Here is a 12,245-nt window from a genome sequence, read left to right as displayed (position 1 = left end):
CAGCCACCAACCCCAAGGCTACTTCCTTTTTTTTTAAGTAAATCTAAGATTTCATCATTGTAGGGAGTTTCTGGTGAGGAACTTCCTCCATCAAACTCTGGAATTTATAGTCTCAGAGAGTAGCTTGGGAGTTTGGGGGTGGTAAGGAACTGAGAGAGATTGAGTGGATTGCCCAAGGCAACAGAGTCATTACCTGGCAGGAGCCGGATTTAAACCTAGATATTCCTGACTCAGAGGCTCTGCTGCTTCCTCATCCTCCACAATACCACCCCTAATCTCCCCCCCCCCCCCAGGAATTGTAGGCACGTCTTCCCTTCACATCTGCCCCCTCTAGGTTAGGAGAGAGGACTGGAATCTTCCAAGACACTGAAGGTACCTGACAAACTTCTCTTTTCAAATCCTTTCCTTCCCCTCCTCTGGGAAGAGAGCATTCCAACACTACCTCTTTGCCTACCCTAAACTGTAAGGTTTATTGCACTAGGTTAGTGAATCTACTTGAGGAAAGACCCTGATTTCTTCTCAGGATACTTCCTTGTTCAGGATTTTTCTTTCTGCTGGTACTGTAATGAATAGAGCTCAAATTCAAAGTCAGAAAGTTACAGGCCTGGTTCAAGTTTTAGTTTGCTCACCTGAAAAATGATTTCTGACGCCCCTTCCAGCTCTTGCTGAAACCTGTTCCCATTTCCTCAACCTGAGCCAAGGTGAAGGCCTGAGTTTAGAGTCTCTTCCTTACTCTGATAAACCTGTAGATCTACTGTTATCCAAACCCAAGACTTTAGCCTAGAAAATTGTAGCCCTTCTATGCTGATCTTGACCTCATGTTCCCTTTGTGTTGGTTGTATCAAGGAAGGTCTCAGGCCCAGCCCTCTGAGCCTTTGAGAAGGTTCATTATCCAGCTCTGTGATCCCAGAAGTAAGGAGGTGGGGGGGGGGGGGCCTAAATCAGAAATAGTCCCAGGCAGGTCTATTAGAGCCTCACTTTGAGAAATCTAAACCTCTGCTTCTGCTGGGGCTGTTTGTCCAACCTACCCTGCTAATCCAACAAAATGTTCTTTTTGTATCCTAAACCTAGAAGCAATAACACTCTGGGTCACATAGCCTGGGAATCTAGGATTCTGCCAAGTTTACCTGGGTCAGGGAGAGTCCAACTGTATGGGTTCAGGACTGTTTTCACTTCCATTCTTTGAGTCTTTGGTTTGCTCTTCTGCTGCCTAGATAGCCAAGCCCAGGTCCATGTCCATCAGATCTATGAGGTGGTCCAGGAAAGGGCAACCTGAAAAAGTCTTAGAGTTCTTCACTTAAGCCCTTCTTAAAAATCTTCAACAAAACTTCCTCTACCCTCTTTACCACCACCACCACCCCCAAAAAATGACTCTTAAAATGAGTTTTGCATGCAGTCCATCAAGGATCTCTTATACTTCCTGATAGGATCACTCATGAAGAAATTCATGTCTAAATGAGTAAGCCAAACATCACCCAGAAATATGCCTCAGAAGTGTTAGTAGTTTCCCATCAAAAGAAAGTGTAATCCTGAATTATGGACACTAGATGGCACTGCTCCTAGAAAAGCTAGAATACTCTCTGCTCCCCATAAAAAATAGATAGGGTTCTAATTATAGGCTTCTGTAACAGTAATCACCAAAGATTTGAAACAATTCTGTTACGTCAAAAGCTTAACTAAAATGAGAAAAAAAATTACTAAGTAGAATTATAATAAAATTATAAAATAAACTAGTACACCACCCAAAAAATGCTTAACTATGAGGTTTGGATCTCCCAAGACAGCTCCTCCAAAATAGGTACCAAACCATGTAAGCTTACAGAAGGAGAATAATAACTAATACTCTTTTTCCACATTTTCTTCTCTCCCTTCTCTTAGTCTTAGCATTCTTTCCCCTTCCTAATACTTCAAGTCCCTCTTTAAACCTTCTCTGGTTACAATGATGGGATTGGATGGGATGAGATGTTAGGGAGGAGGAATCACTGTTAAACCTTTTCTTATTGTTTTGAAGAATGGTGAATGGAGGAGAATGCTCTCCTTGTCCACTGTCATTCCACAGTCTTCTTCAATGACCAGTCCTCCTCTTTTTTCTGAACAGACTTATCCTGGATGATTAATTTTATGCCAGTTGTTACATACAAGTAGAGAGACAAGATAGTTAAGTGTATACATCAGAGTCAGGAAGACATGGGTTCAAGTCCCATCTCTGACATATATTGACTGTATGACAAGGACAAGTCATGTAAACAACTCTCTGAGTATATAAGTTGCAGAGAAAAAGCAGATCTTTAATTATCAGAAGGAGTTTCCTCATCTGGAAGTTCCTTTAACCAGTAAAATCATTGGTCTGCTCCAAATATACTATCCAAATTTTCATTGGTATCATATGGTTATCTACTAAAATTTTGAGCTTTTGATGACTTTACAAGTCAGCTGGTACAATTTACCTAGTTTTACAATTAAAAAACTGAAACTCAGAAAGATTAAGTAGAGGTTATAAGTGGGGTTGGAATTCAATCTCTGATCCATGCATATTTTCATCATCTTTTGTAATATCTACAATTAATAGTCATAATCATAATCATTTCATTAAATGCTATGATTATGATTATGACTATTAAATACTTGACACTGTGGTAAGTGCCTTTACACACACAATCTCATTTGATTATCATAACAACTGTAGGAGATGGGTGCTATTGTTATCCCCAGTTTACAGTTGAGGAAATTGAGACAAAGGTTAAGTGACTTACCCAGGTCCCACAGTCAGGAAGTGTCTGAGACTTTTCAAGTCTTCTGATCTGCTAGCATTCCTCAGTTCACAAACTCAATAGTAGCACTGGGGTGAAAGAATATTGATGTTAAAATGATAGCCTTTTCAGGCAAGTGCTTGGAGAGTTATTTTATTTCACATATATTTTCTGCCCTCTTTCTAGTTTCATTTACTTATGGCTAGCCGGGGAAAAAATGTCAGTCAACAAGCATTTATTAAATGTTTACCAAGTAACAAATACTAAGCTAAGTACTGAAGCTACAAATGCAAAAACAGTCCCTGTCCTCAAAACAGTGAGGAGACAACCAGTAAAGATGCATAAGAGATATGTGCATGGCTGATGGATTATAGTCTCAGAGAAGGCAGTAGTAGCTGAGGTGGGACAGGGAAAGGCTTTCTCCAGAAGACCACACTTGAGGTGATTATTGAAGGTCAAAGAAACTAAGAGACAGAAGTGAAGAAGGAAAGCATTCTAGATGTGCAGGAAAGCCAGTGAGAAGGCATAGAGATGGAAGACAACAAGGACATCAGTGTAATGGGCTGGACGTCCAGCATTAAATGGGGATTCTGTTTGGAGCAACCAAGCTCTTTCTGTGGACCTATTTACCTGCCATTGTTTTTCACTATTTCATAAGATAATAGGGTTCATAAATTCTTACTAATCCTCCTCCACAATATCTTGAAAATGAACTAGTACTCTAAATGCATGCTGTCCTTGGCTGACAGTCTCTCCAGATACAAAGCAATCAAGTGTTTTCTGGCTGAGGCAATTTTTAAGTTCATTCTACCTCCTCATTTTGATCACTGTTCTGCATCAGTTCAATTTTTCTAAGTAAAAAAAAATTTTTCAAAATAGGTGATAGATTCATTGTATTTTTCATTAATTTCTCATTTTACAGAGTCAATAGTTCATTTAACAAGTCTAATTAGAGTTGCAATGATTGGCTGAAGTATCTTCTCATTTTATCCTTTCTTTCAATTTGATATTGATTTTTTTTCTTTTGCTCCAATAAGTTGATGATCTGACTACCCAGAAAGCTAATTCTAAAATTACTCCCAAGTCATTCCCTACTGTGAACACATAGCTCAATTTCATTTTTAGGGAGTCTCTTCATCTCCAACACAAACAGCTCTTTCAAACTCTTTTTGAAGAAAATAGTTATAATGTACAGACTTCTGAAATATGTACAATGCTTTAGCATCTTTTGTTTTTAATACTAAAATATATTTTCTAATATAATTTTCACTACCCTCACCTGTGCCAATCTTCATATTGAAGATACTAAATATCAGTATAAATGTTGTCTTTATTTAGAGGAATTTGTCAAATCCTGCCTGCATCTTCATCCTCTACAACTAGTACTGGGGTATGTAAAAGTTAAGCTGATTTCAAGGTGGTCGGTTTGCTTACTGTCATGAACAAAGTATTCCCTGAAATGATCTTTACTTTTGCCTTTTGGCACAAGATGGAATCAATTTCTTTGTCCCTAATTTCAACTTCTTCTTACCTACTGGTTTCATTTCTAGCTAGAATATCAGTAACAATGTGATTTGTTTCCTCCAGGAATGTTTCAATTCATTGGTAGTTGGCCAAAGACAGCACATTAAAAGTGTGAATAGTCAAATGTTTATAGAAAATCTGAATCTGCTCTAGAGGGCCAAAGGGTCATGTACCTATGACATAATGCTGGTCATGTGATTACAATGGTTATTGAATTTTTCACTATTCTAAGAAAGTTTCAAGATTATTACTTTCAGAAAAAGTGCTAAATTGTATATACAAGTGAAATTATAGCACCAGTCATTATTGTTATAGACAGTCTAAGAGATGTATAACATAAAATCTTTTTTTTTTAATTTAAAAGATCAGACTTGCCTAATGGGTTTCTGACCCAGTTAATTCTCCAAGGTTTTCCTGCTCTTTTTTCTCAGACCTTTCCTCAATTTCCTGTGTTAACACAGGAAAAGATGGAGAAGACTGCACAGAGATAGGAATCCTGAGACTAATCAGGGGAAGTCATCTCCCACTTTACTCTTAAAGAAACAGTCCTTACCCATCCGTTTTCCCAAGGAAGCATCTGACTCATAGTAACTTGACATTTACACAGAATAACTCTCCCAGCAAGGTCTCCTCTACTCCCACACAGCTTCAGTTCTAGAGTTCCTCTGCTGTTTGCTGAAGGAGCCTATATTTCTCACAAACAACATAGCCTTGTAAGTGGAATTTAAACAAGGAATAGAATCTCAGATTCTCAAAGGGACCTCAGAATCCAATCTGAACTTGAAAAACTATTTCTACCCCATCACTAACACGTATGTCTATCTAGTCTTTACTTGAAAAACCTAAGAGTGGGAAAGAATCACCTCCTTCAGGAATCTCATTCCACTTTGGAGCTATTCTGATTATTGGGAAATTTTTCTGAATCTCAATCCTAAATCAACCTCTATAATTTCCACAAATAGCTCCTAGACTTGCCCTCCTGGGCCAAGCAAAAGAAGTCTAATACTTTTTTCAAATACTTGAAAACAAATTTCATAGCTCCCTACATCTTCTTTTCTGCAGTTTAAAAATAGTCCTTACTTGAAACTGATCCTCAGAAGGCTCCACATGAGCCTCAGAACCACTTGATTCCTCTTTAGCATCTATTCCATGTCTCTCTCTGACCCAATTTCCATGCTCTAAAATGCCCTCCAGTTCGTCAACATTCTTCCTAAAATATGGCTCCCAGATTGAAACAAAATATTCAGAACAGACATGGTCTAGCAGATACAATGTGATACAGTGAATAGAGTGCTCCTCTTGCTGTGAGGAAGACTCTATTTGAATTCAGATTTGAATGTAAATCCTGTCTCAAACACTGTATGTATGTCACTCTGACCTTGGACAAATCATATAAACCCTCTAGGCATCAGCTTCCTCATCTGTAAAATGAAGATAATAACACCAACTTCACTGGGCTTTTGTGAGGATCAAAATATTACATATATATATATATATATATATATATATATATATATATATATATATCATTTTGCAAATCTTAAAGTACTCTACAAATACTACTGATGGTGGTGGTTTTGTTGTTACAAGGACTAAACACAATAGGACTATGACCTCCCTTACCTCTCCTAGTACAGTCTAAGATTATAATATGTCTCTTAGTTACCACATCCCAGCATTAACTATATTTATGAAATCCACTAGAAGTCCCAGCTTTTTTTACATGAAATTTTGCCAACAGTCCTCTCCTTCCTACTCTCATACAATTGATTTCTTTAAAAAAAAAGTGTAATATTTTTATCATTATATTTCCTCTTATTAGATCAGTTCATCATTAAAGACTATTGAGATATTTAAAATTTAGATTACATCATTCAAAATATGTCATTTTTCTACAGATTTGATTGGCATGCCATTTATGCCTTCATCTAATCTTTGGTAAATAATAAGAATAATAAAGAAAAAATAAAGACTAAGATTTAAAGACAGAGTCCTGGGACATTCCACTAAGATCGCTTTCTAGTCTAATTCTGTTTTAATCATCATTGTCTGGGACTGATTCCAATCCAATCTAGCAAACATTAATTAAACATTTTATTTTTGTATGAGACACTGTGCTTACCACTAGAGATATTGTTGTTGGTGGTTGTTTATTATTTGTTTCAATTGTGTTTGACTCTTCGTGACCCCATTTGGGGTTTTCTTGGCAAAGATACTGGAGTGCTTTGCCATTTCCTTTTATTTTTCAAAATTATGACTAGCATTTGTTCATTTTCAGCCCTGTGACATCTCTCCTATACTTACTCTACAGTTTTTCAGAGAAGCTTAGCTGCCACATCTATCAAAATTTTTCAGTGCCATGCACTGAAATGAGAAAACAAGTTCATTCAGGTCTGATGACTTGAACACATAGAAGGACACTAGATGCTCTCTTACCAGATCCCCATTTATCTTACATTTAAATTCCCTCAGTCAACTTCACAGTATGAGGATCATTCATTCAACTTAACAAATATTTAAAAGTGCTGGTTATACCCGAAGCAATATACAAGCTAGAAGCTGGAAATGCAAAGGCAGATGTAACACAGATAATAAATACTTTAGTATAGTCAATTGGATTGGACCCAAACTTTAATGAGCTTACAATTTCTAACAGAAGAAATAGCTATAATAATAAATAATATATGCAAATATGTGTGCACACACACATAATGCAAGACAGGAAAGAGAGGTCTGAACTATGTATTATGAGAATTGTGATAAGAGAGAGATCACTTTCAGTTACAGAATCAGGAAAGACTTCAAGGAGGAGGTAGTAATAGAGCAAAGGAAAGGGACTTGTATAGACATAGATGCTAGAATTAGATAACTAAATGAAAGAAAGAAAAAGAAATCAATGAATAAAGAAAAATTCCAAAGCTAAGGAAAAGACTCACTGGGAAGGAGAAGATAAATAGGAGAATAAAGGCCATGGGAAAGGGTTGCGTCAAAGTATACTAAGCAAAATTAATCATAGAGACAAATTACTGACTTAAGACAGGGAAACTGAAAATCCTAATTTTAAAAAAATGAAGGAACAAATGGATGAAAACATAACTTAACTCTCATAACATTAAATGTAAATAGACAAGGGCAGCTAGGTAGTGCAGTGGATAGAGCACCAGTCCTAGAGTCAGGAGGACTTGAGTTCAAATTTGAACCCCAGACACATAATAATTGCCTAGCTATGTGACCTTGAGCAAGTCACTTAACCCTGTTACCTTAAATAAAAAAAAACTTTTAATAGAATAAACAGTTGAATAAAGTAAATACTGTTAGAAAAAAAAATCGCACATCTGTTGCTTATCCAAACCAACAAATATTAAGTGCTTTCTATGGGCCAGAGGCAGCTAGATGGCTCAGTGAATAAATTCTTGGAGTTAGGAAGACAAGTTCACATCCAGCTATAATAATAATAATAATAATAATAATAATAATAATAATAATGTTTTGTCCTTCATTTTTGAAGAAGACCGCAACATCAGGGAAGTGATGCCATGACGAGCACATGAATTGGACTTTCTCTTCCAGAGCCATCTGGATTCAGTGGCCAGATATGAATCAGGATGACTAGAGACAGCCCTGGATGTGAGGCAATAAAGGTTAAGTGACTTGCCTAAGGTGACACAGCAAGTAAAACTCAAATGTCTGAGGTCAGATTTGACCTGAAAATTCCCATTCTCCTGACTCTATGGTCAGTGCTCAAACCACTGCGCCACCTAGCTGACCACATCCAGCTTTAGACATTTCTGTGATATTGGATAAATCATTTATCCTGTTTGCCTTAATTGCAGTGGGGCTGGTGACTTAGCATAGCACCCCCTCACTCAAATCCAATTCACATACTTGTCATGGCATCACTTCCCTGAGGTTGTGGTCTTCTTTGAAAATGAAGGTGGGGGGGGCGGTGGAGCCAAGATGGCAACAAGAAAGGATTGTGTCTTAGGCGCTCTCACATAAAACTTATAAACAAAGGACTCTAACTAAATTTTCGAGAGACAGAACCCACAGAGGGCCCCAGTGAGACAGTTCTCTTACTCAAGGTAACCTGGAAAAAAGCAGAAAGGCTCTGCTCCCCCGGGGTCGGAGGGGCAGCCCGCCAGAGCAAAAGAACTTCAGCCTCCCAGAGGCAGCCCCAGGGCGCTGGGAGCCAGGGCTCATAGCAGCGGGGGAGTCTCCTGAGCTACACCCTGGGGAGCACCAAGCACAAAGTGAGGGAACAGAAGGGGACCTCTGCCAGAGCAAGCACGTGGAGCCCAGCCCTCAGGGCACACGGCAAGCAGCATGGTCTTTCCTCAGCCCAGATCCAGGAACAGAAGCAGGCAGAGCCCATAAGCTGCAGCCCCCAGGGCATAAGCCCATTGATCCTAGGGAGGGGAGTGAAGAGAGAGAGAGAGAGAGACTGCCAGCTCTGTCCTCTGCCCCTGGAACAGGACTCTGGGGCTCTGACCACATTCAGAACCTGACTGCAGTCTAGGCCCCCCCATAGAACAGCAGGGCCCCCCCACCTCAGCCCCATGGCAGAGGGGGGCACATATGGTCATTCACAGACCAGGAGGGAGGACAGAGCCTCACACACTGATACCCTTGTGGGAGTGTCTCAAAAGCTCAGGAAGCACCCCCAAAACAGGCTAAGGCTGGGAAAATGAGCAAGCAGACAAAAAAGAGGAACACCATTGAGGAAATATTTTGCAAATGAGCCCAAAAAAGATCAAAATACTCAGTCTGAAGATGAGGAAGCATAAGCTCCTGCATCTAAAGACTCCAAGAAAAACAGAAATTGGGATCAGGTTATGACAGAGCTCAAAAAAAGACTTTGAAAATCAAATGAGGGAGTTAGAAGAAAAACTGGGAAAAGAAATGAGAGAGATGCAGGAATAACATGAAAATGAAGTCAGCAGCCTAGTCAAGGAAATCCAAAAAAATGCTGAAGAAAATAGCACGCTAAAAACCAGCTTAGGTCAAATGGATAAAACAGTTCAAAAAAGTTATGGAGGAGAAAAGTGCTTTAAAAAGCAAAATTGGCCAGATGGAAAAAGAGATAAGAAAACTCTCTGAGGAGAACAAATCCTTCAGACAAAGAACAGAATTCAGGGAGATTGATGAATTTACCAGAAATCAGGAATCAATACTTCAAAACAAAAAAAAAATGAAAAATTAGAAGAAAATGTGAAATATCTCATTGAAAAAAACAACTGATATGGAAAACAGACTTAGGAAAGATCATTTAAAAATTATTGGAATACCTGAAAGTCATGATCAGGAAAAGAGCCTTGACATAATTTTCAAAGAATTACTACAGGAAAATTTCCCTGATAGAAGCAGAGGGCAAAATAGAAATGGAGAGAATCCACTGATCCCCTGAGAAAGAGATCCCAAAAAAACAACCCCTAGGAATATTATAGCCAAGTTCCAGAACTCCCAAGTCAAAGACAAAATATTACAAGCAGTCAGAAGGACACAGTTCAAATATCATGGAGCTGCAGTCAGGATCACACAGGACTTAGCAGCAACTACATCAGAAGCCTGTAGGGCTTGGAATATAATATACTGGAAGGCAAAAGAGCTTAGAATGCAGCCAAGAATCAACTACCCAGCAAGGCTGAATGTCCTCTTCCAGGGAAAAAGATGGACTTTCGATGAACCAGGGGAGTTTCAAATGTTCCTGTTGGAATGGCCAGAGCTGAACAGGTTTGATCTTCAGATACAGGACTCAGGTGAAGCATGGAGATTGGAGGAGAGGGGGAAAAATAAGGGACTTAATGATGATGAACTGCATGTATTCCTGCATAGAAAAAATGACACTGATAATACTCATATGAACCTTCTCAGCTAATAGAGAAGGTAGAGGGAACTTTTATAGTTGAAGCACAGGAGAAAGCTGAATTCAAAGATAAAGTATGGTGGGGAAATGGAGTCAATAGAAAAAAAGGGAAATGTAATGGGAGAAAGAAAAAGGAGAGTGGGAATAGGCCAAGATATTTCATATAATAAGATTTTTCTGTATTACAATGAGCTATTGCAATGATATGGAAGGGGGGAAGGCAAGGGGGAATGAGGGAAAACTTCACTCTCATCAGAGGTGGTTAGGAGAGGAAACAGCATATATATTCAATGGGGTATAGGCATTTGGAGTAAGGAGAGAGGGGGTACGGGGGAAGGCGGGATGTGAGTCATGGAGGAGAGGATGGACCAGATTTTCTTTTTTACTTCTTGCAAGGGGCTGGGATTGGATGGCCTGTCTGGGACCATAGGGCCAGGTGGATGCTGGGCCTAAGGGGTGGTATGGGGGCTCGGGGCCTCTTGGCCCCAGAGCTGGGGATCTGTCTGCTGCGCCACTCACCTACCCTACAGCATAGTCAGAGTGAAAGGAGAGAGAAAATATAGTACATGGTAGTGGAGAAATACAAAAGGAGGGAGTTGCGATCAGCAATGGCAACGGTGGAAAAATATGGAAGTAACTTTTGCCATGGACTTATCATAAAGAATGTGATCCACCCATGATAGAGGTGTTGATGTTGGAACAAAGACTGAAACACATTTTTTATTATTCTTATTTGGGGGGATGCAGGGCAAATGGGGCTGGGTAGCCTGCCTGGGGCCGCATAGCAGGGTGATCATTGGGTGTCTGAGGCCGGATTTGGACCCGGGTGCTCCTGGCTCAAGGGCCAATGCTCTGTCTGCCACTCAGCCACCCCTGCTATTATTACTATTTTATTTTATTTTGGGTCTTTTTTTTTCTTTTTTCTTTTTGGTTTTTTGCAGGGCAGTGGGGTTCGGGTGGCTTGCACATCACACGGCTGAGTGATTGTGGGGCGTACGGGGCCAGATGTGGGCTCAGGTGCTCGTGGCTCCAAGGCTGGTGCTCCATCCATTGCGCCACCTGGCCATACCTACAATTATTACTATTTGTTTTTAATTTTAATTTTTTTCTCTCCCCTTTACTTTATCACTCAAGCAAGTCTATATTTATGGGGGAGGGAGTATTTCATTTACTTTTTTTTATTTTTTTTTAGGTTTTTGCAAGGCAAACGAGGTTAAGTGGCTTGCCCAAGGCCACACGGCTAGGTGATTATTCAAGTGTCCGAGGCCGGATTTGAACCCAGGTACTCCTGACTCCAGGGCCGGTGCTTTATCCACTACACCACCTAGCCACCCATTCATTTACTTTTAAACAAGAATATTTTATTAATGTAAAAAAACATTATTTGTACAAAATGAGAATAAACATTAAATAAAAAAAGTTTTTGCAAGGCAAAAAAAAAAAAAAGAAAATGAAGGACAGAAGGACGCCTAGGTGGCGTAGTGGATAAAGCACCGGCCCTGGAGTCAGGAGTACCTGGGTTCAAATCCGGCCTCGGACACTTAATAATCACCTAGCCGTGTGGCCTTGGGCAAGTCACTTAACCCCATTGCCTTGCAAAAAAATGAAGGATAAAAAAACAGAGAAGGGAATGGCAAACAACTCCCATATCTTTGCCAAGAAACCCCCAAGCATAGTATGGTCCACAGGATCATGAAGAGTCAAACATTACTGAACAACAACAAGTGAGAGGCACTATGCTAAGTACTGATTATACAATTAATAAAAAGAAAGATAGTCTCTGCCCTCAAGGAATTTACAATCTATTGTGGGTGTGGGATGTGGAGAAGATAAAATATACAAAAGGAGGTAGGAAAAGTTGGGGAGACATCAAAAGTTATTTGGGTTCAGGACATCTTGTTCTGTTGAACTGAAGTCAGGTAGGCAGCAGATTCAGAGTGGAGTAAGCCCAAAAGTGCAGTATTTGCCCAATATAAAGAAAGCATTGAGAGAAGTTTGGTGTTCACCCTCTAGTCCTTCAGTCAGAAGAGAGGAGGCTAAGGGAGGTAGTGTCAGTCAAGATTTGAGTTAGTTTGATGATGAGATTAGAAGTGGAAAGGATCTGATTC

General features: G+C 39.6%; 1 protein-coding gene and 1 long non-coding RNA gene across 2 annotated transcripts in view; one reads left to right on the top strand and one right to left on the bottom strand.

Moving 5' to 3' along the window:
- LOC141505046 (uncharacterized) overlaps window positions 1-12,245 on the bottom strand; it is a 68,391-nt gene that overhangs the window by 33,245 nt on the left and 22,901 nt on the right. The window contains exons 2-3 of the long non-coding RNA XR_012473532.1: window positions 2,754-2,839; window positions 1,128-1,272 (exon numbers count right to left, since the gene is read on the bottom strand). This is a non-coding gene — a long non-coding RNA (uncharacterized LOC141505046). The remainder of the gene's footprint in view (window positions 1-1,127; window positions 1,273-2,753; window positions 2,840-12,245) is intronic.
- The window catches only part of LKAAEAR1 (LKAAEAR motif containing 1), a 31,507-nt gene that overhangs the window by 2,904 nt on the left and 16,358 nt on the right, over window positions 1-12,245 (top strand). The window lies entirely within an intron of this gene.

Source organism: Macrotis lagotis, chromosome 1 (genome assembly GCF_037893015.1).
Source record: "Macrotis lagotis isolate mMagLag1 chromosome 1, bilby.v1.9.chrom.fasta, whole genome shotgun sequence".
NCBI lineage: Eukaryota > Metazoa > Chordata > Mammalia > Peramelemorphia > Peramelidae > Macrotis > Macrotis lagotis.
The sequence above is the reverse complement of the archived record's forward strand: the minus strand, read 5'-3'. Positions and strand labels throughout refer to the sequence as shown.